Below are 27,599 nucleotides of genomic sequence, written 5' to 3' on the forward strand. Positions count from 1 at the left end.
GTCGGAAAGCAGACTGAACCAGCTTTTCCTCTAGGATTTTGCCTGTGCTTAGCTCCATTCTGTTTATTTTTTATCCTGAAGAACTCCCCAGTCCTTAACGATTACAAGCATACCCATAACATGATGCAGCCACCACTATGCTTGAAAATATGGAGAGTGGTACCATCCTCAGTTTTCTCCTATCACAGCCATACAACTTTGTAACTGTTTCAAATCACCATTGGCCTCATGGGTGAACTCCCCGTTTCCTTACTCTCCGGAAACTGAGTTAGGAAGACGCGTATATCTTTGTAGTGACTGGATGTATTGTTACACCATCCATCGATTCTGTTTAAAAACGTTTCTTAAATAGAAGCAAACGGAACAGGTTAAACATAACTGAATCTGTCCAATATAAACTCTCTTTTGCCCCTGTTGGACTAATGATTACACCCTAGATCAGCTAGATGCAGGCAAGAGTGTGCAAGGTGAAATGTAATGTGCCACTGTCTGTCCATGTGTCAGTCTGTCACCTCAAAATGTTCTCTCGACCTGTGTGCACCCACGTTGTAGGCTAGGTTGTAGCAACTTCGTGATGGGTATAGTGAAAATTTGAGTATCACGTAGTAGCCTAAACCTATCGCTGTTATACCAAACTGGATGAATGGAATATGAATGACAATCATCCAATATGCTGTAATAAACGTCTCCGACCGCCACTGGTGCACAATGCATTGGTTAGGCTGTACAGTGCACTTTGAATGTCTAATACACACAATAGACTGGGATGGTGATTTCCCAGAGTCAAAATCCTGCAATAAGAACTATGGTGCTAATATGTGTGTAAAGTCCTTAGAATTGTGTTCTGTGGGTGTCACTGAGTAGGCCGATACCCCATCCATAGGTCTGGCTGTACGCATGCCCCCAATGCAATTCTGAATTTAAATACATCCACAATGGGATTTTAATTATCTTTTGTTGAATTTATATAATAACATTACCAACCTGGTTTAGCATTACCTAGTACAATTGTGGCATGTTTTCATGCCAATTCCACTATTGTTGCGCACACTAAATGTTGTTTACAACACACATGTGTAACGGATGTGAAACGGCTAGCTTAGTTAGCAGTGGTTCGCGCTAAATAGCGTTTCAATCGGTGAGACCTTGAAGTAGTGCTCTGCAAGGGCCGCGGCTTTTGTGGCGCGATGGGTAACGATGCTTCGTGGGTGACTGTTGTTGATGTGTGCAGAGGGTCCCAGGTTCGCGCCCGGGCGCGGGACGGTCTAAAGTTATACATGTACAGCTACTCAGGTTAATATAACTCCCTGGGGTTGTTCGACGTTACAGGCGACGGCCGACTGACTGATCTATAAGAAACATTTTATTATAAATAACTACTCATTATCAGTCAGTCACAATTTACCCTTGATACATTACAGTTTTAATCCTCATCGAACACGGCCCCTCCTTGTTCTCGTCTTTGGTGGGCACGAGCAATATAAATGGCTCATCTTTGCCTCAATCAAAATAAGAGGCGTTGGCAAATAACGTGATTTGATAAATCGTCTGTCTCATAACCTGACAGACGTCAATTATAGCGCAAGCATGCGCTGAGAGAAAAGAGGAGGTTCTTAAAGAGAGTTTTATTTATGTTTCCAGTAGAAAAATAATTACAGCGATATTTCACAGGGACCTAATTTATTGTATTTGTCTTCTCATGCAAGAAAACTGGATAAGATTACAGTAGGAAATCAAAAACTAAAGCGAAGGAGAGGAGGATGAAGCGGCGCAATGCGGACTGCAGCAAACTCCGACGGCCGTTAAAACGGAACCGAATCACCGAGGGCAGGTATATGAAGCCAAGCGATGGGTTCTCGCGTCCGTAAGGGTTTTTTGTAAGACTCCTTCATTGCTCGGCTGGGTTGTGTGCGAGTATCTAGTTAGCTAGCTACGGTGTCTCTCCTAAATGTAAAATGTCACTGACACTCGCAGTCAAGTGAAATTGGCTAGATATCAAGTAGGTAACTAGTATATTTGTGGGCAGAGTAGCATAGCTAAATGGAGAGGTGTAAATTATATTTGGAGTAACGTTAGGCTACTACCAATTGATAGGCCCCAAGCCATAGCCTGGGGATGTTTTAAACACCCCTGCTTCAATTAGGCATCTCGATTAACTATGTATCCCATATTGTCTGCAGTAACTAGCTAAATTCACCCTACTAAGACAGCCCCCTAGCTCGGGTTTGGAACAGTTATACCCATTTCAGACAGGAGCTGTTATGTTACGTATAAAAATGTCAATGTTGATTACCCTTTTCAAACAGCTCCTTATTTGCAGGTATAACCCTTTTATACGTTATTGGGCAGGGTGGGGGGTGTTAGCGAAGTAAACTCCATGGTGAAGGAAGTTTATGATGAACTTCTCCAACTGAGTGGATCAGAGGCCAGGCTTTGGAATCGAGTTCTCTGATTGGATCAATACTTAAATATATATATATATAATGAAACGCCCACCTGTTTGTCATCTTGTTGCGTGCCTTTGTTAGTTGAAATCCAAACGTTTTCAATAGACGCTAATCAAATACAACCAGCGGCGGATTTAGGTAAAGGCTACACGCACAATTTACATTTTTTCATAATTCGGAATGATGACATTTGCGCGACCGCTTTTCTATCGCTCATTTGCACGTCACGTCAATGATATCAGTCACCATGTGGGACAATTAACCTTGTCAGAGTGGGCGCCCTGATGCTAGTTTGTGAGCAAGGCAGGCTACGACCTGGGAAGGTCTGTGCGCCACAGAAAGTATTTGACTCTAGTCACAAAATTAAGGAAATTAGAAGGGGCGGGGGGGATTTCGGCAGGCAAGAAAATGGCCTTGCCAAATACTCCCACCTAATTTCCTTAATTTTGTCACGAGTCAAATTCATTTCGGTAGTTGTATTTGAAAGTTTATAGGAGAAAAAAAGGTACACAAGAGGACAAACATAGGTACAAGGTAGGAGTTTTCATGATTTACATTTCTTGAAATATTGACCTTGGGCGAATCAACGTAAATCGGAGCTAGATTCCACGAAGTCTGGCCTCTGCTCCATTTAGTTGAAGTCCATCAGAAACTTCCTTCACCGTGGAGTTTGTTCGCTAGGGGGTTGTTTGCAATTCAAATTAGGGAGGTGTCTGGGTTCACTCCACCCTTGTAAGGAACACCCCTCACCTGGTTGTCTAGGTCTTAATTGAAAGGGAAAAAACACAAATCTGTTGACACCCCGCCCCCCGTGGAATAAGTTTGACACCACGGTGTTAATGAATTTACCTGCAAAAAAAGAGAACCATTCACGCCAACCCGATACCTGTATTTTGGTTACAGGGTCTGTGAAAATGCAGGAATCATGAGACTTTAGGTGGCTTATTTTTCCATGTTCTACCCCGTACTCCTTTCAAATATACAAAAAGCAGGTATTAAAAACAAACTAAGTTAGTGGTTTTGGTCTGCATATGACCATGATGTTTGTAGCAGTAAACCACCCCTCTTCCAGCTTATTTGCAAACTGAGTTGGTCAAAAGAACTTTGTCTTTATTGCACCCTATCATTCAGAATTGAACACATTGTAATTCAGCCAGCAGAAATGTCAACGTGCATCTAAATAAGACTACCTAATTTAAAAGCTTCTTACGGTCAATTCCCGTGTCTTAAATTGTAGGCTACAAATGATAATTTAGGCCTACACTAGTTACATAAAAAAGCTTAGTCTGTATGCATATGCCCTGTTTCTACCTGTGACAGCAAGCACCTCTCCATGTGACACCTGCAGCTAGTAATCTGTTGAGGTGGAATAGCTCTCAAACCCTTCTCCGTAGGGTAGTCAGCAGTTAGTTTCGCCCACGGTTGGATGTGTGTGAACTGCATAATTCTCTAAAATTACATTGAACATTATATTCTCTGACAACAGCTCTGATGGACATTCCTGCAGTCGGTTTGCCAATTGCATGCGCCTTCAACTTGAGATATCTGTGGTGTTGTGCGAAAGAACTGCACATTTTAGTGGCCTTTTATTGTCCCCAGCACAAGGTACACTATTGTAACAATATTTCTGTTTAATCAGCTTCTTGATATGCCACCCCTGTCAGGTGGATGGATCATCTTGACAAAGCAGAAATGCTCACTAACAAGGATGTAAACAAATTTGTGCTCAAAATCTAAGAAATACACTTTGTGCATATGGAACATTTCTGGGATCTTTTATATCAGCTCATGAAACATGGGACCAATACTTTACAATTTGTGTTTATTTTTTTGTTCAGTGTAGCTGCTTGCTTGTCAAGACATGACAATTATTTACCCATCATTTGTCATTGTAATAATGCTATTCTGAAGTCTATAATTGTTTTAAAAAAACACATTAATTCCCAAATCTGTTATTTATCAGCGGAATATGAACTCTCAGCTGGCAAGACTGTGCAACTCCTGCTCTCCGTGGAAATAAATGTGTTCTAATAAACCCAGTCACTTCACAACATTAATAAATGCAATCTTGGAGAAAAGGCAACCATTTTGATGGCAATTATTGAAAAGTGCAAGATCCCAGCATTCCGGTGCTGTTAGATTTTTATTCTCAATTTACATTTTTTGGTAAATTGGTGGCATTTTATAATGAGTGTCTGGCATGACAAAAAACATTACAGCTGAAGCACCTCATGGCCATTGGAGTGTATAAATGGTAGGCCTATATTCACACAATTATGTTATTTATAAACTGTCAAGAAATCTACAATTTTTATTGGGCTAGTGGGAGTTTTTATTGAAGAGAGTCTGCTCTAGATAATGATTCAACCATTGGGGTAAACAATACAGATGAGCAACCCCATGCTTAAGCCATGTAGCCAGTCTAGCCACGATGCCTCATCAGGATACAGTTGATGATGCTTAATGCTAAAATAGCACACATGCCTACAATATGAAGCATGTACACTACCTAAACATTTGACTTTTCATGAATGTTATTGGGCTAATTTCTGAAGGGGAATATTACATTTGAAACCGTTTCATATGTTAAGGCTATTGTCATCATTTAGATTGTTTAGAAACATTTTATAAAACCAAAATCAGTTTAAATATCAGTTTGCATGGTTGGCTATTGATACTTTCCCAGACTGCAAATGAAACATGAAATCACCCATGATTGAACTTCTGCGTGCATGACTTGCTTTCCTGTGATCTTGGCCCTGACCAGTAATTTTCTCATTTTGACCAGTAGTTTTCACTTTGTATTGGGCTGGTGTGCCACTGGCAAATTTACCTGAATGTCAAGTCTTGAATACTAACTGCATTAAAAGGTGTGTAGTAATTGCTGATATGAAAGATATGTTCATAATTTTTTTGAAACCATGTGTCGGGGCTCTTAGCAAAACTCCCCCAGCCAGAAAATACTATCGTCAGTAGGCGCTTAAGGTAGTTGACATCTGGAAATAGGTTAGAGGTGGAGTAGCTAATCTTTGAGATTTTGATCAGGTGCTTTTTAAAGCCCACACCTTAACACAATCCAATTTTATTGAAAAATGGTTGTGGTGTTGGACACACAAACTCATAAATGGCTCTCTCTCTCTTATATATATATATATATATATATATATCCAGTACCTTCCTGTACCTGAAGTTCCTTGTGGTGTGGGCTCTGGTGCTGTTGGCAGACTTTGTGCTCGAGTTCAGATTTGAGTACCTGTGGCCTTTCTGGCTCTTCATCAGAAGTGTGTACGACTCCTTCAGATACCAGGGGCTGGTGAGTGTCTGGCTGTCTCCTGTGTGGGCGTGACTGATCTTTATTTGTTTTATTTAGTTAACCTTTTATTTAACTAGATTTGTGGTTTAAAGAGCAGGCCTATGTTGTTCTCCAGAAGCTCCATCTAGCCTAAGCACTTATCTAGCTCTGCCTTGTTTTTCCACCCCCTGCTACCCCAACCAGTGTTTTCCACAAGCACATGGAGTAGCTAGCAAAGTAGAAAAAGCTTGCTGTTTGTCAATCAAATCACAGTAAGCCTATACGCCAGAATTTCGTGGCTGTATATGAAACTGACTTTTTTTGTACATTTTATTTGTTTTATTTTTTAAAGTAGCGTAGTCAATTCAAGTGGAGGCATTGATGTCAGATTTGTTGTATTTAACTTGTGATTTAATCATCAAGCAATAAATGCTGATGTGGATAATATGTGACCCACATCTCTCATTGTTGGTAGCAATGTGTTTTTCTGCTTTTTGGCAGATCTCCTACTTACCCCCCTCACATCTCTCTTCTAGGCATTCTCAGTGTTCTTTTGTGTGTGTGGCGTTTACCTCTGACACCATATGCCTGCTCTTCATCCCAGTACAATGGCTGTTCTTCGCTGCCAGTACCTATGTGTGGGTGCAGTACGTGTGGCACACAGGTAAGCCTTCTTCTTAGTGAATTAGTGTGTGGGTATAAAGACTATGGTCACTGTATTTAACTATTTAAACCTAGCTGTAAAGAAATGGGACTAGTGACAGGAGGTTCACACGATCAAATCTCACAATACTATTTCCTGGAGTGAGGCACCAGCTATAGTATACACAGAGCACATACAGTGTATTTGGAAAGTATTCAGACCCCTTTCTACATTTTATTTGCAAATTTACGTACAAAAATCTATAAAAAATACCATATTTACATATGTATTCAAACCCTTTGCTATGAGACTCGAAATTGAGCTCAGGTGCATCCTGTTTCCATTGAGATGTTTCTACAACTTGATTGGAGTTCGAGTTCACCTGCAGTAAATTCAATTGATTGGACATGATTTGGAAAGGCACACACCTGTCAATGGAAGGTCCCACAGTTTACAGTGCATGTCAGAGCAAAAAGGGTACAAACATTTCTGCAGCATAGAGGGTCCTCAAGAACACCGTGGCCTCCATCATTCTTAAATGGAAGAAGTTTGGAACAACTAAGACTCTACTTAGAGCTGGCTGCCTGGCCAAATTGAGCAATCGGGAGAGAAGGGCCTTGGTCAGGGAGGTGACCCAGAACCCCATGGTCACTCTGACAGAGTTCCTCTGTGGAGATGGGAGAACCTTCCAGAAGGACAACCATCTCTGCAGCACAACATCAATCAGGCCTTTATGGTAGAGTGGCCAGATGAAAGCCACTCCTCAGTAAAAGGCACATGACAGCCTGCTTGGAGTTTGCCAAAGGGCATCTAAAGGACTCTGACCATGAGAAACAAGATTGGCCTGAATGCCAGGCGTCAGTCTGGAGGAAACCTGGCACCATTCCTACGGTGAAGCATGGTGGTGGCAGTATAATGCTGTGGGGATGATTTTCAGCAGCAGGGACTGGGAGATTAGTCAGGAAAGGGAAAGATGAATGTAGCAAAGTACAGAGAGATCCTTGATGAAAACCTGCTCAGGACATCAGACTGGGGAAAAGTTTCACCTTCCAACAGGACAACAACCCGAAGCACATAGCCAAGACAATGCAGGAGTGGCTTCAGGAGAAGTCTCTGAATGTCCTTGAGTGACCCAGCCAGAGCTCGGACTTGAACCTAATCTAACATCTTTGGAGAGACCTGACCGAGCTTGAGAGGATCTGCAGAGAATGGGAGTAACTCCCCAAATACAGGTGTGCCAAGCTTGTAGTGTCATACCCAAGAAGACTCAAGGCTGTAATTGCTGTCAAAGGTGTTTCAACAAAATACTGAGCAAAGTGTCTGAATACTTATGTAAATGTAATATTTCAGTTTTTTAAAAATTTAATAAATGTGCAAAAATGTCAACCTGTTTTTGATTTGTCATAATGGGGTAGTGTGTGTAGATTGAGGAAAAATAACTATTTAATCCATTTTAGAATAAGGCCGTAACGTAACAAAATGTGGAAAAGGTTTAGGGGTCTGAATACTCTCTGAATACACTCAACTTGAGTGACCTACATTGACAAGCTCTCCTAGTATCCTCTGAACACACACAGGTGTGTGTTTCTCTGCAGTGGGTGTGAAGCATGCGTTACCAGATTTCTTCCACGTTCCCATGCTGCGTGTTATCTTTACATCGAGCCGGCTTACTTCTCAGAATCCCCTGCAGCGTCCGTAAGTGATTGTGGATGTCTGTAAAAAGTGTCAGTGCGATTTAGCCGTAACCCCTGTTGACCAGGACATGTTGGGCTTCGGTGTAAAATTTAACTCCTGATGAGACCAAATGCCACAGTAGAGCAGAGACGCCAAACGCCTGCTGCACACACCACACCATCAGGCTTTGACATTAATGCTTGTCCAGGGCAGGTAAAAAAAATAAGAAGGCGGACAACCAGAATATAGATTAATTGTCTGAATAGGATCAGTTAAAAATCACTATCAAACAATTACTCCAATCAGAATTGGCTCATTGTGTGTGGTTGACATTCTGACTAATTGCCTATTCCTATTTGCTTTTGCTCATTTCAATAAATGTTATTTGCACAAAGCAAGAGAACAATGTAGACAGACTTAAGAGTCTCACCAAAGCAGCGCAAAAAGTCCGGTCAGAATAACATTTAAAAAATGTGGATGATCTGGGCCAATAGCTGAAGTCGAGAGAGGACACTCTGGTGTCTTATTGTTATAGAAGCCCAAATGTTCTATTGTCACCATTTGATATGACTTGGCTTATTAACCCTCCTGTTAATTCATTCTGTGTTCCCGGTCCAAAATGACCACCCCATTTATAGCTGGTTATATATCCATAATAATACATATATTATCACCTAATGCTGTGTTAGATCTTTTTATCAACTTAAGTTATTGTGAACATTACATTTACATTACATTTAAGTCATTTAGCAGACGCTCTTATCCAGAGCGACTTACAAATTGGTGCATACACCTTATGACATCCAGTGGAACAGCCACTTTACAATAGTGCATCTAAATCTTTTTAGGGGGGGTGAGAAGGATTACTTACCCTATCCTAGGTATTCCTTGAAGAGGTGGGGTTTCAGGTGTCTCCGGAAGGTGGTGATTGACTCCGCTGTCCTGGCGTCGTGAGGGAGTTTGTTCCACCATTGGGGGGCCAGAGCAGCGAACAGTTTTGACTGGGCTGAGCGGGAACTGTACTTCCTCAGTGGTAGGGAGGCGAGCAGGCCAGAGGTGGATGAACGCAGTGCCCTTGTTTGGGTGTAGGGCCTGATCAGAGCCTGGAGGTACTGAGGTGCCGTTCCCCTCACAGCTCCGTAGGCAAGCACCATGGTCTTGTAGCGGATGCGAGCTTCAACTGGAAGCCAGTGGAGAGAGCGGAGGAGCGGGGTGACGTGAGAGAACTTGGGAAGGTTGAACACCAGACGGGCTGCGGCGTTCTGGATGAGTTGTAGGGGTTTAATGGCACAGGCAGGGAGCCCAGCCAACAGCGAGTTGCAGTAATCAAGACGGGAGATGACAAGTGCCTGGATTAGGACCTGCGCCGCTTCCTGTGTGAGGCAGGGTTGTACTCTGCGGATGTTGTAGAGCATGAACCTACAGGAACGGGCCACCGCCTTGATGTTAGTTGAGAACGACAGGGTGTTGTCCAGGATCACGCCAAGGTTCTTAGCGCTCTGGGAGGAGGACACAATGGAGTTGTCAACCGTGATGGCGAGATCATGGAACGGGCAGTCCTTCCCCGGGAGGAAGAGGAGCTCCGTCTTGCTGAGGTTCAGCTTGAGGTGGTGATCCGTCATCCACACTGATATGTCTGCCAGACATGCAGAGATGCGATTCGCCACCTGGTCATCAGAAGGGGGAAAGGAGAAGATTAATTGTGTGTCGTCTGCATAGCAATGATAGGAGAGACCATGTGAGGTTATGACAGAGCCGAGTGACTTGGTGTATAGCGAGAATAAGAGAGGGCCTAGAACAGAGCCCTGGGGGACACCAGTGGTGAGAGCGCGTGGTGAGGAGACAGATTCTCGCCACGCCACCTGGTAGGAGCGACCTGTCAGGTAGGACGCAATCCAAGCGTGGGCCGCGCCGGAGATGCCCAACTCGGAGAGGGTGGAGAGGAGGATCTGATGGTTCACAGTATCGAAGGCAGCCGATAGGTCTAGAAGGATGAGAGCAGAGGAGAGAGAGTTAGCTTTAGCAGTGCAGAGCGCCTCCGTGATACAGAGAAGAGCAGTCTCAGTTGAATGACTAGTCTTGAAACCTGACTGATTTGGATCAAGAAGGTCATTCTGAGAGAGATAGCGGTAGAGCTGGCCAAGGACGGCACGCTCAAGAGTTTTGGAGAGAAAAGAGAGAAGGGATACTGGTCTGTAGTTGTTGACATCGGAGGGATCGAGTGTAGGTTTTTTCAGAAGGGGTGCAACTCTCGCTCTCTTGAAGACGGAAGGGACGTAGCCAGCGGTCAGGGATGAGTTGATGAGCGAGGTGAGGTAAGGGAGAAGGTCTCCGGAAATGGTCTGGAGAAGAGAGGAGGGGATAGGGTCAAGCGGGTAGGTTGTTGGGCGGCCGGCCGTCACAAGACGCGAGATTTCATCTGGAGAGAGAGGGGAGAAAGAGGTCAGAGCATAGGGTAGGGCAGTGTGAGCAGAACCAGCGGTGTCGTTTGACTTAGCAAACGAGGATCGGATGTCGTCGACCTTCTTTTCAAAATGGTTGACGAAGTCATCTGCAGAGAGGGAGGAGGGGGGATTCAGGAGGGAGGAGAAGGTGGCAAAGAGCTTCCTAGGGTTAGAGGCAGATGCTTGGAATTTAGAATGGTAGAAAGTGGCTTTAGCAGCAGAGACAGAGGAGGAAAATGTAGAGAGGAGGGAGTGAAAGGATGCCAGGTCCGCAGGGAGGCGAGTTTTCCTCCATTTCCGCTCGGCTGCCCGGAGCCCTGTTCTGTGAGCTCGCAATGAGTCGTCGAGCCACGGAGCGGGAGGGGAGGACCGAGCCGGCCTGGAGGATAGGGGACATAGAGAGTCAAAGGATGCAGAAAGGGAGGAGAGGAGGGTTGAGGAGGCAGAATCAGGAGATAGGTTGGAGAAGGTTTGAGCAGAGGGAAGAAGTTTTAAACTTCTATTTGCTATTCATGGCCTTTAGGCCTCATTGACAATACTGTGCAGCCGTATTCATCGACCTGGCCAAGGCTTTTGACTCTGTCAATCACCGCATTCTTATCGGCAGACTCAACAGCCTTGGTTTCTCAAATGACTGCCTCGCCTGGTTCACCAACTACTTCTCAGATAGAGTTCAGTGTGTCAAATTGGAGGGCCTGTTGTCCGGACCTCTGGCAGTCTCTATGGGGATGCCACAGGGTTAAATTCTCGGGCCGGCTCTTTTCTCTGTATACATCAATGATGTCGCTCTTGCTGCTGGAGATTCTCTGATCCACCTCTACAAAGACGACATCATTCTGTATACTTCTGGCCCTTCATTGGACACTGTTAACTTCTTGCGGCGACCCATCCCGGATCCGGTATCGTGACTACGGCTCAAGCTCATTACCATAACGCAAAATGCAAAAAAATATTCTTAGAAATATTTAACCTCCACACATTAACAAGTCCAATAGCTCAAATGAAAGATAAACACCTTGTTCATCTACCCAGCAAGTCAGATTTCTAAAATATTTTACGGCGAAAACATAGCACATATTTATATTAGACCACCACCGAAACAAAAGACGAGAGGCAGCCATTTTGTCCCAGAAAATATAAAATTATAAAAGCAGGATTAAAAAATAAATCATTCACTAACCTTTTGAAAATCTTCATCAGATGACAGTAATAGTACATGTTACACAATACATTCATTTTTTTTTCAATAATATGCCATTTATATCCATAAATCTCTGTTTACAATGACGACATTTAAAAAAATGCTACTCAAATGTCCGGAGAAATGATGATAGCTCCGACAGATAACGTCAGATAACAAGCAATAAACATGACTAAATATACATGTTCTACATATAGTTACAAAGATACACTTCTTCTTAATGCAACCGCTGTATTACATTTATTTTTAACTTTACAGAATTCGTACACTGGCTATACAATGAGACGGCGCTCAGATATTAGCAGTATGTCTCCTCTACGTTTGGAGTCCACAGAAACCCAAAATAACCACATAAATATTCCCTTACCTTTGATGTTCTTCGATCAGAAGACGTAGAAGGAGTCATACTTACCCAATACATTGTTTGGTTTCACGTTGTGTGTCTCTGTATTAGCATATGCTAACAGCTTCAGCTGAAATGCACCCAAAATGACTTGTGATCCCGCACTCTTGCGCATCAAAACTTAAAATGTACATATTATATGTCGACTAAACTGGTCAAACTATGTGCAGAATCGAGCTTTATGATGTTTTTAGCATGTAAAACAATGATCAGCGTGAACAGACAAACCGCCTTCAATTGCTGTTCCTTGGAAAAGAACGTGCCCCAAATCGGCCGCGCGCAATAGAGTGCATGTATTGGAGAGTGACACTAACATTTTCGCCCGCCAAACGCAGAGGGCTCGCGGGATTCTCACAATGAACGCGCCATTTGAAAGCAGGTATCGCGCTGAACACATACATACTGTTCCCAGATCGGTAGCTGCCTGGGAAGGGTGGGGGCGATGACGTCAAAGTTGACCCAACTTTTCTCTTGACAAGCGAGTTTGGGATAAAGGCTGCCCTGAGTTCTGCTTTACATACAGACATAATTTAAACGGTTTTAGAAACTTTAGAGTGTTTTCTATTCAATAATAATTATTATATGCATATATTAGCAATTTTGGGAAAAAATATTTTCAGTTTACTATGGGCACGCACTTCCTCCAAAGGGGGCAGTATTGAGGCCTAGTCTTAAGAGGTTAACTAACCTCCAGACAAGCTTCAATGCCATACAACTCTCCTTCTGTGGCCTCCAACTGCTCTTAAGTACAAGTAAAACTAAATGCATGCTCTTCAACCGATCACTGCCCACACCTGCCCGCCCGCCTAGCGTCACTACTCTGAACGGTTCTGAGACAGATTATGTGGACAACTACAAATGCCTAGGTGTCTGGTTAGACAGTAAACTCTCCTTCCAGACTCATATTAAGCATCTCCAATCCGAAATTAAATCTAGAATCGGCTTCCTATTTCCCAACAAAGCATCCTTCACTCAAACATACCCTCGTAAAACTGACTATGCTACCGATCCTTGACTTCGGCGATGTAATTTACGAAATAGCCTCCAACACTCTACTCAGTAAATTGGATGCAGTCTATCTGTTTTGTCACCAAAGCCCCATATACTACCCACCACTGCGACCTGTATGCTCTCGTTGGCTGGCCCTCGCTTTATATTCCTTGCCAAACCCACTGGCTCCAGGTCATCTATAAGTCTTTGCTAGTTTTAAGCCCCACCTTCTCTCAGCTCACTGGTCACAACAGCAGCACCCACCCGTAGCACGCACTCCAGCAGGTATATCTCACTGGTCACCCCCAAAGCCAATTCCTTATTTGGCCGCCTTTCCTTCCAGTTCTCTGCTGCCAATGACTGGAACGAATTGCAAAAACTCACTGAAGTTGGAGACTCATATCTCCCTCACTACCTTTAAGCATCAGCTATCAGAGCAGCTTACAGATCATTGCACCTATACATAGCACATCTGTAAATAGCCCATCCAACTACCTCATCCCCATATTATTATTATTATTATTTGCTCCTTTGTACCCCAGTATCTCTACTGGCACATTCATCTTCTGCACATCTATCACTCCAGTGTGTAATTGCTAAGTTGTAATTATTTTGCCACTATGTCCTATTTATTGCCTTACCTCCCATATCCTACCTCATTTGCACACACTGTATATAGACCTTTCTATTGTGTTATTGACTGTATGTTTGTTCATTCCATGTGTAACTCAGTGTTTGTGTCGCACTGCTTTGCTTTATCTTGGGCAGGTCGTGGTTGTAAATTAGAACTTGTTCTCAACTGGCCTACCTGGTTAAATAAAGGTGAAATAAAATAAACATTGATCTGAGCTCACACAACTAGTTTTTGAGTTAAAAAAAAGCATAATGTATGGATTATGTTGACTATAATAAATACTCAAATTAAACATATTGTGCTATTTATCACAGACTACTTTGTGTCAAAGTTTAACAAGGACATTTGTTTTGAAACCATTTCACATTTTTAAATAGTGGCAGGATTTTATGCATTCAACCCGGGATATGGAGTATCTCGTTGGCCCTGAGCTCATCCTGATAACATTTTCAGCCGACCTCTCTTCTCAGGTGGGGATGACGACCAGGACACATTCCCATTCTTTGACCGGAATGTAACAACCTCAGTAGGGCCCTCTTCCTCATTCCAGGATTGTTCCACATCGGTTGTCTCTTGGTCTGGATCATATTCTGTGTTGTCTTCAACTTCTGACACTTCCTCCTCTAATGCTTCTTCACTGTCAGTTTCCTGGCCTCTCTCCTCATCACCAATGTCATGATCAAAGATATGATCAAGAGCCTCACATACAGTATATTGTTTGGTCATTGTGCTGTCACAGAATGAATTGTGAGCAAGGCCTCAAAAAAGCTTTATATAGAGCTGTTAGAAAAGTTCTATATATTATTGAAACAATGTTGCGATTGTTTGTTTGTGAGAATGCCAACAGGTGTGGTTCCCTTGGGGGAAAGATTCTCTTGGGGAAAGGTTCCGTGGGGGTTGCCATGGAAGCCAAGAAGGGGAGTGAGGTGTGTGTGTGTGTGTGTGTGTGTGTGTGCGCTCAAACACACATGCATGTGGGATCTGGGCGAGGAAGTGTTTCCATCTGATGAATGGGCATGTGCCTGAACTCAATTTTATACACTAATTGTAGTCTAACCCATTAATTTCTAATGACCGGTCATTTTGACCGGGAACACAACAGGTGTACAAAAGTTAAATAAAAACACCCAAAATGTTATGAACATGATCTAAATGTATTTTGTGTGGACAGTCATAGAACCTTATGACAATCAGATTAAATGAACTTTCAGAGAGAACTTGTAAATGGGTCCAATTTCACCGGAACCCAGCAGGAGGGTTAAGCCACTCTTTCAGTTTAATTCATACTAGATTTTTTTCCCCCTCTATTGTCCAAAAATAACATTGTGATTTGTTACAGGCTTTGGTTTTCCCATTTATATTTTGAGGTTGCATGTTGGGCGCACCAATTGGTGTCACCTCGTATGTTTTACACCTGTGCTGGCTTGTCATCTCGTTAGAATTTGGCTGGCCCAGTGTTCATTGTCTTGAGAGATGTGGAGGGTTAACACCTTTTAAGTTGTTGTGTCGAAGTTTGATGTGGGTTTTTATTTTGTTTGCCTCTTCTTGGGCAAATTTAGTGGGCGCTCGTGGTGGGTGTCTTGGGTCCCAGTTGTTGTTGCTAGTCAACATTCAGTGGAGTGTCTTTCAGAACCCCTCCTAAAACCACAACTGTTTTGGTTGATTTCAGTTAGTCTTTGTTAGTTCCCCCTTCTGTTTGATCGGCAACTTTTGTTTTTCTTGCTGGAGAATGTAACAGCTATCCCCCTCTCCTTATCACTACTGAAAAGCTGCCCTTTTGTGGCTGTGTGTCTCATTTTGTCACTCAACAGCTGATCTAATCTGCTGCTGTCGTGATGTTTGTTCTTTGTCTGGTGAGGGAGGCTGCTGTACTGACCACCCTGTAAGCCTCTGGTTTCATGTTCAGAGGAAGTAAATGTGCACATATATAATTATTTAAAATGTTTTCTGTTCTAAAACCTATATTTTTCTTGACAGAGAGGGGGGTCTGTCTCCCCACAGTGTCCTTTTGGATACTATTTGTGTACATAGAGGCAGCCATCAGATTCAAAGACCTGAAGAACTTCCATGTGGACTTGTGTCGCCCATTCGCTTCACATTGGTAAGTTAAGTGTTTTGTCCAAGCCCTGGCAGGATCTTTGTCTAGGCTATATGTGTGGATCTATGAGGAAGATGGACTAAGATTCCGTCTCAGACCCACAGGCCAAGGAGGGAAGTGTTCTGCCCCATTTGACTCTCGGAAAACAATATTGTTTCCGCTTGTTAAGCATAATATACAAGTAATGATGTCTGTATATCCCCCAAGCTCAGACACCACTTTCCACAAAGAGAGAGAGTGCATGCTGGTTTCAGTCTGTAGCATTATTAAAAAGCATACATATTCTAAGATGGCCTAAGGAATATTTGTACAAGGTCATACACCACTGTTTGGTTGAAAATACCTACATTTATAGTCTAAATACTCTTTTTAAGACATTTGAGTGGATTTAGATCTGAGCCTGTATAATGTACTGTAATTGAGCTGTTATGTAGTGATGCAGGATATTAGGGCAAGTCATTCCTCCAGCTTTACATTCCGGGGTGATCTTCATCTCAAGGCTTTTTTCATAGCACCTATGCTTTTCAACTTGTGAATCGTTGTCTTGGTGATGTGTTGTCTGAACTTACTTACCCCCCTGAACTCTATCCATCTCTCTGTAGCATTGGCTACCCAGTGGTGACGCTGGGCTTTGGATTCAACAGCTACGTCAGCTATAAGATGCGCTTAAGAAGGCAGGAGGTGGTGCAGAAGGAGAACGAGTTCTACATGCAGCTCCTGCTGCAGGCCCTGCCACCAGAGCAACAGATGCTCCAGAGACAGGAAAGGGAGGCAGAGGAAGGTGAGAGATGCACACAACTGATGCTCCAGACACAGTCCAAGTGATGTTGGTCAAATGTGTTTAATCTCACTTTCATTCTCTCCTTTCTTACTTCCACCTTCCATTCAGCTGCATTAGCTAAAGGGATATCTGAGATGGACTCCATCCCAGTCTCACAGAATGGTGCCCCCGCCAGTAAAAAAATGGCAGCTATACTGCCGGAGCTGGAGTACAGAGATAAAGGGAAAGAGGGCCGCGAGGCCAAAAAGCAACACAACAGCATCCAGCCGTCATCGGTAGACTCTAAACTCCAAGAGATGGAGTACATGGAGAACCATATGAACAATAAGAGACTCACTACAGAGCTGGTGGGCAGCACAGAGAACCTGCGGCTGAAGGAGGAGAACTCCTCATCCTCAAAAAACTACAAGAACTCCAGCAGAAACGTGGCAGTCAACTCCTTGCCCTGCAGACACTGCGCCACCAACGGCAGCGTCCCATCAGCCCCTTCCTCCTTTTCCTGGGGGAAGAAGCAGAAGTGTGCAGTGGGGAAGGGTCCAGCAGTCTGCTCTCACAGGGATCCAACAGACAACTACATCCCTAACAATCAGCTAAGCAAGCCTGAGGCGCTTGTACGGTAAGAGGGTCTTTCTATAAACTAGAGTACCATTGAGGATTTCCAATACTGGACAAATTGTTACAGCTGTTAAGTCACTGATCTGCAATTTTTTTTTTACACTACATTAATCTCTCTAGGGTATATGGGACGCTAGTGTCCCACCTGGCCAACATCCAGTGAGATTAAAAATTCAGAAAAGATACAACTATTTTATATAGGTTTAAAGATTAACTTCTTGTGAATCCAACCATGGTGTCAGATGTATATAAAAAATGCTTTACGGTGAAAGCATACCTTATTTGAGAACATAGCCCAGCAGACAAATTATTACAAACAGTAACCAGCCAAGTAGAAGAGTTACAAGTCAGAAAGAGAGAAAATTAATCACTTACCTTTGATCTTCATATGTTTGCACTCAGACATTAATTTATTCAATAAATGTAACTTTTGTTCGATAGTCTCTTTATATCCAAAAACCTACGTTTTGTTTGCGTTTTCTTCAGTAATCCACAGGCTCAAACACAGTTACAACAAGCAGACAAAAAAATGAAAATTGTGTCCGTAAAGTTCATAGAAACATGTCAAACGATGTTTATATTCAATCCTCAGGTTGTTTTTAGCCTAAATAATCAATAATATTTCAACCGGACAATAACGTTGTCAACATAAAAGGCATATCCTGTCTTCTGGGCCTGAGCAGAAGGCTGTTTAATTTGGGCATGCTTTTCATCCAAAATTCCAAATGCTGCTCCCTACCCTAGAGAAGTTAAGATATAAATGGGGGATCATAGCTATATTCAATAAAATTCACCAGTTGATTTAAAGCCTGTTTATCCCGTTCTCATGGTTGGTGTCTTGACGGATTTGTCCAAAATCGTGTGACATTTCTGTCTTTGCATTTATACCAGTTTAAGTTGTCGTTATCATATATTAAGCATTAATCAGTTACAGTGCCTTCAGAAAGTATTCACACCCCTTTCCACATTGGTGTTAGCCTAAATTTAAAATTGATTAAATTGAGATTTTGTCACTGGCCTACACCCAATACCCCATAATGTCAAAGTGTAATGATGTTTATTTAAAAAAAGGTTTTGACCAATGAATTAAAAATGAAATCAGATGTGAAATCTAGTGACACCCCATCCCGTGAACGAGACCGTTGTCATCATTTGACACTAATTAGCATAACGCAACGGGAATAAATCTTCCTAGAAAATCTTCCTATTCATGAAAATCACAAGTGAAATATATTGGAACACAGCTTAGCCTTTTGTTAATCACCCTGTCATCTCAGATTTTCTAAATATGCTTTACAGCCAAAGATCGACAAGCATTTGTGTAAGTTTATCGATAGCCTAGCATAGCATTATGCCTTGAAAAGCAATCAAATTAAATCGTTTACCTTTGATGAACTTCGGATGTTTTCACTCACGAGACTCCCAGGTAGATAGCCAAAGTTCATTTTTTCCCAAAAGATTATTTTTGTAGGCGAAATAGCTCTGTTTGTTCTCCACGTTTGGCTGAGAAATCGACCGGAAATTGCGGTCACGACAATGCCGAATTAGCTCCATAATATCGACAGAAACATGGAAAACGTTGTTTAGAATCAATCCTCAAAGTGTTTTTCAAATATCTATTCGATAATATATCCACCGGGACAATTGGTTTCTCAGTAGAAGCGATTGGACTAATGGCTACCTCTGTACTTTACGCAAGATTTTCTCCGGGAGCATCATGTGACCACTAGCGTAATGTAGCCCCCTATGGGTATTCTTCAACATTAATGCGTAAAAGTACGTCACAATGCTGTAGACCCCTTGGGGAATACGTAGAAAGCGTAAGCTGGTTCAAAGCACATTCACAGCACAATGGGGACTCATTGGCACGCAGCGCTTTCAAAATATGGGGCACTTCCGGATTGGATTTTTCTCAGGCTTTCGCCTGCAACATCAGTTCTGTTATACTCACAGACAATATCTTTACAGTTTTGGAAACGTTAGTGTTTTCTATCCAAAGCTGTCAATTGTATGCATATTCTAGCATCTTGTCCTGACAAAATATCCAATTTAAAACAGGAACGTTTATTTTCCAAAAATGAAAATACTGCCCCTAGAGTCGCAACAGGTTTTAAGACAAAGTATTCAACCCCTTTGTTATGGCAAGCCTAAATTAATTTATTTTTTATTTTTATTTCACCTTTATTTAACCAGGTAGGCTAGTTGAGAACAAGTTCTCATTTGCAACTGCGACCTGGCCAAGATAAAGCATAGCAGTGTGAACAGACAACACAGAGTTACACATGGAGTAAACAATTAACAAGTCAATAACACAGTAGAAAAAATGGGCAGTCTATATACAATGTGTGCAAAAGGCATGAGTAGGCGAATAATACAATTTTGCAGATTAACACTGGAGTGATAAATGATCAGATGGTCATGTACAGGTAGAGATATTGGTGTGCAAAAGAGCAGAAAAGTAAATAAATAAAAAAACAGTATAAAAACAGTATGGGAATGAGGTAGGTGAAAATGGGTGGGCTATTTACCTATAGACTATGTACAGCTGCAGCGATCAGTTAGCTGCTCGGATAGCTGATGTTTGAAGTTGGTGAGGGAGATAAAAGTCTCCAACTTCAGCGATTTTTGCAATTCGTTCCAGTCACAGGCAGCAGAGTACTGGAACGAAAGGCGGCCAAATGAGGTGTTGGCTTTAGGGATGATCAGTGAGATACACCTGCTGGAGCGCGTTCAGTAGTAAACATTTGCTTAACAGGTCACACAATAAGTTGCACGGACTCTGTGAAATAAGTGTTAACCATGATTTTTGAATGACTACCCAAGTTCTGTACCCCACCCATACAATTGTCTGCCAGGTTCCTCAGTCGAGCAGTACATTTCAAACAGTGCGATTCAACTACAAAGATCAGGGAGGTTTTTCAATGCCTCACGAAGAAGGGCATCTATTGGTAGATGGGTAAAAATGCAGACATGGAATATCCCTTTGGGCATGGTGTAGTTCGTCATTACACTTTGGATGGCGTATCAATACACCAAGTCACTACGAAGATTTCCTAACTCATTTTCCGGAGAGGAAGGAAACAGTTCAGGTATTTCACCATGAAGCCAATGGTGACTTTAAAAGTTAGAGTTTAATGGCTGTGATGGGAGGAAACTAAGGACGGCTCAACATTTGAGTTACTCCACAATACTAACCCAATTGACAGTGAAAAGAAAAGAAGGAAACCTTTACAGAATTTTTATTTTCTTTCTCCAAAACATGCATCCTGTTTGCAACAAGGCACTAAAGTAATACTGCAAAAATACGTGGCAAGGCAATTAAACCTTTTGTTCTGATTACAAAGTGTTATGTTTGGGGCAAATACTAAGTACCACTCTCTATATTTTTCTTACTTTTTTAGGTTATTGTCGTGCTGAAATGTGAATTTGCCTTCCAGTGTCTGGAAAGCAGACTGAACCAGGTTTTCTTTTAGGATTTTTCCTGTGCTTAGCCCTATTCTGTTCCTTTTTTATCTTAAACCCTTGGCAAAAAAGGAAATACGAAGCAGAGTAAACTCTGGTCCTTCTAAAACCTACTTTTCTAAAATAATGTGAGCTATAGCTTGCAAAACAAACAAATTTGATTCTGGGTGACAAGGCTATTTTTCCCCAACATTTTCCTTATGAAATTGCTAAATGTTTTTGTTTCCTTTGCTTCCTTACTTCCTAGTGTTGCGATACTGGTATTGTGACAACACTAATGTATTAACAGGAGTAACTCCTGCCTGGATGTCACAGTTCTCACATTTTCAGGCCAAAGTATCAGTAACTTGCTGGTGCATGAAGGGTGCCTCCCTTTTATCAGATCCCACAGTCCCTGATCTCAAACGGACCATGCTGCACATAGATAGGCATTAAGTAGACCTGTTTCAGCTGTGATATCATTGGACTGGGGTGTGAGAAAGTTGGACCATTACAATCTATGGATTGCCACAAAATTATGCTGGCTGAAAATGAGAACATTGAGTTGTATGTCTGACCTTTTTGTCTCTTTAGTTGTACAACTGGGTGTGTGATGGTGCTGTACAGACACATTGGTGTGAGTGGGAGTGTAAGGTTGTTGGTGAAATCAGCAGAAAGTCAAATGAATGATGGTGTTTGTGGCAAGTTGTCAAATCAAATGTTATTTGTCACATACACATGGTTAGCAGATGTTAATGCGAGTGTAGCGAAATGCTTGTGCTTCTAGTTCCGACAATGCAGTAATAACCAACAAGGAATCTAGCTAACAATTCCAAAACTACTACCTTATCGATTGTGCATCTGTAGAAGTTTGAGTGCTTTTGGTGACAAGCCAAATTTCTTCAGCCTCCTGAGGTTGAACAGGCGCTGCTGCGCCTTATTCACGATGCTGTCTGTGTGGGTGGACCAATTCAGTTTGTCTGTGATACTTTCAACATCAGTTGAAGGACCAATTGACTAAACTAATCTGTAGAAAAAGTTTCCATATACAGTAGGTTATAACCACACAAATGACCATTTCAGATGACAGCAAACCACATCGGGCTCAAACTATTCCTCCCTGCAGGGAATGAAAATGACGGGAATGATGAAGGTTAAATAAAATGTAAAAAACAATACCAAATAAATTGTTGACTGTTCTTAACACCTACTTCATGATAACGGAAGTGAGTGCTACGGGGCGGTAGTCGTTTAGCTCAGTTACCTTAGCTTTCTTGGGAATGGTGGCCCTCTTGAAGCATGTGGGAACAACAGACTGGGATAGGGATTGATTGAATATGTCCGTAAACACACCAGCCAGCTGGTCTGCGCATGCTCTTGAGGGCGCAGCTGGGGATGCCGTCTGGGCCTGCAGCCTTGCGAGGGTTGACACGTTTAAATGTTTTCCTCACGTCAGCTGCAGTGAAGGAGAGTCCGCATGTTTTGGTTGCGGGCCGTGTCAGTGGCACTGTATTGTCCTCAAAGCGGGCAAAAAAGTTAATTAGTCTGCCTGGGAGCAAGACATCCTGGTCCGTGACGGGGCTGGTTTTCTTTTTGTAATCCGTGATTGGTAACATGTGTGCCCTGCTTTTGCCACACTGACTTGGGGCTTCCCAACCTACATTATTTGGACAGTAGTAGGGCTGTGACGATACCAGTATTGCAATATTTTTTCCATGGCAAAAATGGAACCGCGAAGCAGACCTAACTCTTCGGTCCTTCAATAACCTGCTGTGTATATCAAATGTGTTCTATAGGTTGTAAAATAAATGTGACTGGATAACATGTTTGTTTCCAACATTAGGGCCGTTTTCCTAAAAGTTAAATCAGTTTTGTTAGTATCGTGGCAAGGAAACAAGTATCGCCATACTGGTATAGTCCCAGCCCTAGACAGAAGCCTATAGGCTTAGTCAAAATTTTTGCTGTATACACTTTTGGCTGAAGAGTGTTTTCTTACTGGTTAGTGTTGAATTGATTGTACACTTGTAAAGACAAAAGCTGTGTCTAGTATGAAAGAAAAGTAAATAATTTTAAAGCGCAAAGAAGAGACATTTCGTCAATTCAGAACCACACATAATTAAATGGTTACAGCTTAATCAACAATTTTGAATATCAAAACGCTGACTATATCAATCGGCAATGACCTGATTGGCTAAGGAAAACAACTGACGACACAAAAACTAAAACAACTGTCAGGGACAGGCCAACAGCCAGAATGGAGGGCTGAAGGCGAATCTGCCATCAGCAGGAGGCTTTGACAGCCGTAATACTTAGGCCACAGCCAAATACAAACCTCTACGCAGCAGCACTCCACAGAAAAGAGTTGAGTAACAAGATGGCCCTACTAAAACAGTCTTATGAGCAGATGAAACCAATATAAACATTTACCAAAGCCTGGAGAAAGGAATTGTGGATGATCCAAAACCTACAGTTTCTGCATAAGGCATACACCGAATCTTTATCAAATTCTTTCTCATCCTTCTCTAGTCATCCCTTCCTCATTTTCTTTCCTTTCCCCCTCTACCACTGCAGGCTGGAGCAGGATGTGAAGAAGCTGAAGGCAGACCTTCAGGCCTGCAGACAGGTGGAGCAGGACCTGCGCAGTCAGATTGGCTCCCTTGGCAGCGCTGAGCGCTCCATCCGCTCTGAACTGGGCCAGCTTCGCCAGGAGAACGAGCTGCTGCAGAACAAGTGAGTGGGTAGGTTAAAGGTTAGGAATTGACCACTGGATCTGATCACCTGCTGGGAACAGTGGGACTAGCGTTGCTAATAAAGTTAGGTAGCTTGCTTCATTTTGACAATATGGTCAAACATTCTACATTATCCACATTGATAAGTTTGTAATTGTCAAAAAAGGATGCCATCTTCTGGTTGAAAATGTGAAATGTCGCAACTCGGGTAACACACAATGGTCCAACTTGGTCATTGAAGTGAATTTCCTACTCCATACTTCCAATAGCACGAGGTTTTTCCTAGTCTGGGTAATGCAGTCAGGAAAAACTCAGGGGACCTAGTTCAGACCTAAAGGTTATCACTGCTTGAAAACCCAGGACTGAGCTTGGAATGTCCATGTCAAAATGCTAGTCAAAAATACAAATAATTCTGGTGTGAGGACTGGTCATAGTAAAGTTTATAGATGGGATCCTGTCTGCTTCATATCACGGCAGCAGAGAGAGTACTTATGCATCTGGCTGCTTTAATTGGCCAATTAAGTAATCACTGACCAGCTGGGGACTCCTGGGTGTCCTTGGTAAGGAGCATTACATAAGACCACCCTAATATGGTAGTTAGCATGTACATACAGAAACAAACTCTGTGGTTATGGGTGTTAATTATCTGATGCAATTAAAGGTGACATGTAGGCCCTCCCAGCCTGCCCTTAATGACCAGCTTATTCCTATTGCCGCTCAAGAGAGTCTGTTTCACTCGTTCGGTCTGTTGGTGGAGACTGGTGCACATAGCTCTGTTGGCTATGCTCAAAGCTAGGCAAAGGATGCTAGGCTAAGGATTACGAAAGTGCAAAGAAATTATTTAAAGTTTACTTTGGTTACCAAACTCAGCCATCCTGCCCTCTCACCATCTCCACACACGGTTAACTTACACTCATGATGAAAATGAATACCTTTTAGTACTGCTAAGAGTGAGCATGCACACACTGGGGGTGGAATGGAATCTCGCTGGCTAGTATGGTGCTGCATGGTCTGTGGCTGCTGTGTGTGTGCAGACTCCATAATACCATCCAGGCCAAGCAGAAGGACAAGCAGACCATGGGCCAGCTGGAAAAGAGGCTGAAAGTTGAGCAGGAGGCCCACACCAACGCAGAGAAACAACTTGCAGATGAGAAGAAACGCAAGAAGCTGGAGGATGCCACCGCAGCCAGAGCCGTCGCACTAGCAGCCACATCAAGGTATAGGCTCCAGAGATATTCACAACTATTTCATAAATACATCTGCGTTTAGTTGAGTTCTCTCTGTCTGCTCCACAGGGGGGAGTGCACAGATACAATAAGGAGGCGGGTCACGGAGCTGGAGACGGAGTGTAAGAAACTAACCATGGACATCAAGCTCAAAGAAGACCAGCTCGGAGAGCTGGAGATGACCGTGCAGGTGAGGTTCAGTTAAGATGGGTATGTTTTTGTTGAAAACAGGATGTCAGGAACATGTTTAGTTAAGGTAGCTAAAATGTTGACTCTAGCCCAATATTAGCCCTAATTATTTAAGAAGACTAGGTCTAAGGGCATTCCATAGTGACATGTCCTGGTCCAGAAATACTGAGGAGAATTTCTGTCTGCAATAAAGCCCTTTTTATGCAGTAAAAACTCATTCTGATTTGGGTGGACCTGGCTCCCAAGTGGGTGAGCCTATGCCCACCCTTGCGTCCCTGCCCAGTCATGTGAAATCCATATATTGTGGCCTAATGAATTTATTTCAAATGCCTGATTTCCTTCTATGTACTGTAACTCTGTAAAATGACTCATTCACACCTGCTGTACACTGGCACACAGACAATGTCACTTATAGTGATGTGTTCTTCCCCCTCAGGATCTCCAGAAGTACAAGGAGAATGAGAAGGACACAGAAGTGCTGATGTCAGCGCTGTCGGCCATGCAGGAAAAGACCCAGCACCTGGAGAACAGCCTGTCTGCAGAGACCCGCATCAAACTGGACCTGTTCTCAGCTCTGGGTGATGCCAAGAGACAGCTGGAGATCACACAAGGTCAGTGTCTAGCTTGGGTCTAGCCCCTCTGCAGTACTGCCTCAGTCACACCTATTTCCTACTGTATGTGATTGATGTAGAATAGGTTGCATGACATGAATGTCTTATCTGACATTTTGTGTGCGTCTGTCTCAGGTCAGATCCCGCAGAAGGACCAGGAGATCAAGGACCTGAAGCAGAAAATAGCTGAGGTGATGGCTGTCATGCCCAGCATCTCCTACACAGCTGACAGCAGCAACATGACTCCCATGGCCCCCCACTACTCCTCCAAGTTCATGGACACCAGTCCCTCTGGCCTGGACCCAAATGCTTCCATCTACCAGCCACTCAAAAAGTGAACGCTTCCTCCAACCCGTCATTCTCTTTTTTACTTTTTTTTAAGCCGACCTACAGATCTGCGACTTGTTTTTCCTTGTCAGATCCGAAGGATGTTGTATTGTGACTATTTATTATAGTTTTTTTTTTTTAGAAGACTAAGGGACATCACATGTAAACTATTTTTTTATTTTGGTAAATGTCTAGTGAAACCTTACAGAATTGGGCTTATGTAGGATGTTTCAGTTCCCCCTTCTACTCCATCTGTTACTTGGTCTTGGTTAATTCTGGTGTTGGTTTTATTAATTTAAAATCTGTGATGTGGATCTCTGCTAGCAGGAGTGCTCACCCTTATTTCCATGTTGGAAGTTCTTATTGCTGAGAGTGGATACCCATTTATTTTTATGGTAGGACATTACAATCTGTACGCTGGTATGGACTACTAGCCCTGTTTTGTCAATGGTATTTTTCAGTTGTGAATATCAGACCAAATTGAACATTCCATTGGCTGTTCTTGGGGTTTTGTGGTATTGGTTCTATTATGTTTGAAAGTGGATTGTGTGGTCTCCTATTTACTTGTTGATCTTACCACAAAGTTGAATAAAATAAAATCACTGGGATGAGAACAGAGCTGTACCAAGATGTTATGTTAGAATAACAAGGGATAAACTGTCAACGTAAACCATCCTCAACAACTCCAAATGTTGAGTATCATCTACAAAATTACATTTATTTCCCAAAAAGCACCCTACTTTCTACAATACTTTCCAAAAGGCTGTATTAAGAGAAGTTAATGATATGCCTTCTCTTTAAGCTCAGAATAGTCTTTCGCAAATTGTCATGATCACAGTGCCTTGAGACAGGACCTCAGTGGTGAGTTAGTAGCCTGCTATGCTAGAAAGGACTCAAGTACAGGGCTTTCCAACCACATACAATTATAACCTGGACCCTAACCATAGGTTCAGAAAAGATAACCCATCTACTTTCTCAACAGATCTGACAATATGGCCACTTGTCTTGGCATGGTCTAATATGGTAACATTACTATGAAGTCTACTCCAAACAGGCTCCCAGCATGGGAGTCTACTGCATCCAACTATAACACATCTCTCTACTGGAAACTCCTGTTCCTTTAACTATTGTCCCTACTTATGTTTTTATTGTTTTGACTTAATTGCACGGTTAAAATTCCACCGTTGATGGATTTTGTGTGTCTCTGATCTGTGTGTGTAAGTTATACAAGAAATAAGGCTCTGGAAATGAACGTTACTTTTTTTCACAGAATTCTGCATGATAAATCTCCTTTTATTGCTGAATACGCAACTTCAGCCCATTTGCCAAGAAAGGATTGATTGTTTTCTAGGAATATACTGCAAAGACATTGGTTGACGTGTTTGACATTCATTCTCCTCTGACTTGTCCAAAGTATGTCAAGCAGGTGGGAAAACTGCTCACCTGTTTGTAGTAGACTGTTTACGTAGTTGAAAGTTTTGTAAATGTTACATTATTGGCTACTGCCTGGGACATAGGTGTTAAGAACAATCAACAATTTATTTGGTATTGTTTTTTACATTTTATTTAACCTTCATCATTCCCGTCATTTTCATTCCCTGCAGGGAGGAATAGTTTGAGCCCGATGTGGTTTGCTGTCATCTGAAATGGTCATTTGTGTGGTTATAACCTACTGTATATGGAAACTTTTTCTACAGATTAGTTTAGTCAATTGGTCCTTCAACTGATGTTGAAAGTATAAAAACATGTATTTTTAATTATGCCCAGTCATTGCTCTGTTTCTCCAAGTCTAACCTCGGCTAGGCTCGAACACTGAGGTTTACAAGGAATAAATTATTTTCTTGCAGATGTTCA

At 42.5% G+C, this 27,599-nt stretch overlaps 1 pseudogene; it reads left to right on the forward strand.

Moving 5' to 3' along the window:
* The first annotated feature begins 1,573 nt into the window (after positions 1 to 1,573).
* On the forward strand, positions 1,574 to 27,599 carry LOC118362395 (macoilin-2-like; annotated as a pseudogene).

Source organism: Oncorhynchus keta, chromosome 29 (assembly GCF_023373465.1).
Source record: "Oncorhynchus keta strain PuntledgeMale-10-30-2019 chromosome 29, Oket_V2, whole genome shotgun sequence".
Lineage (NCBI taxonomy): Eukaryota > Metazoa > Chordata > Actinopteri > Salmoniformes > Salmonidae > Oncorhynchus > Oncorhynchus keta.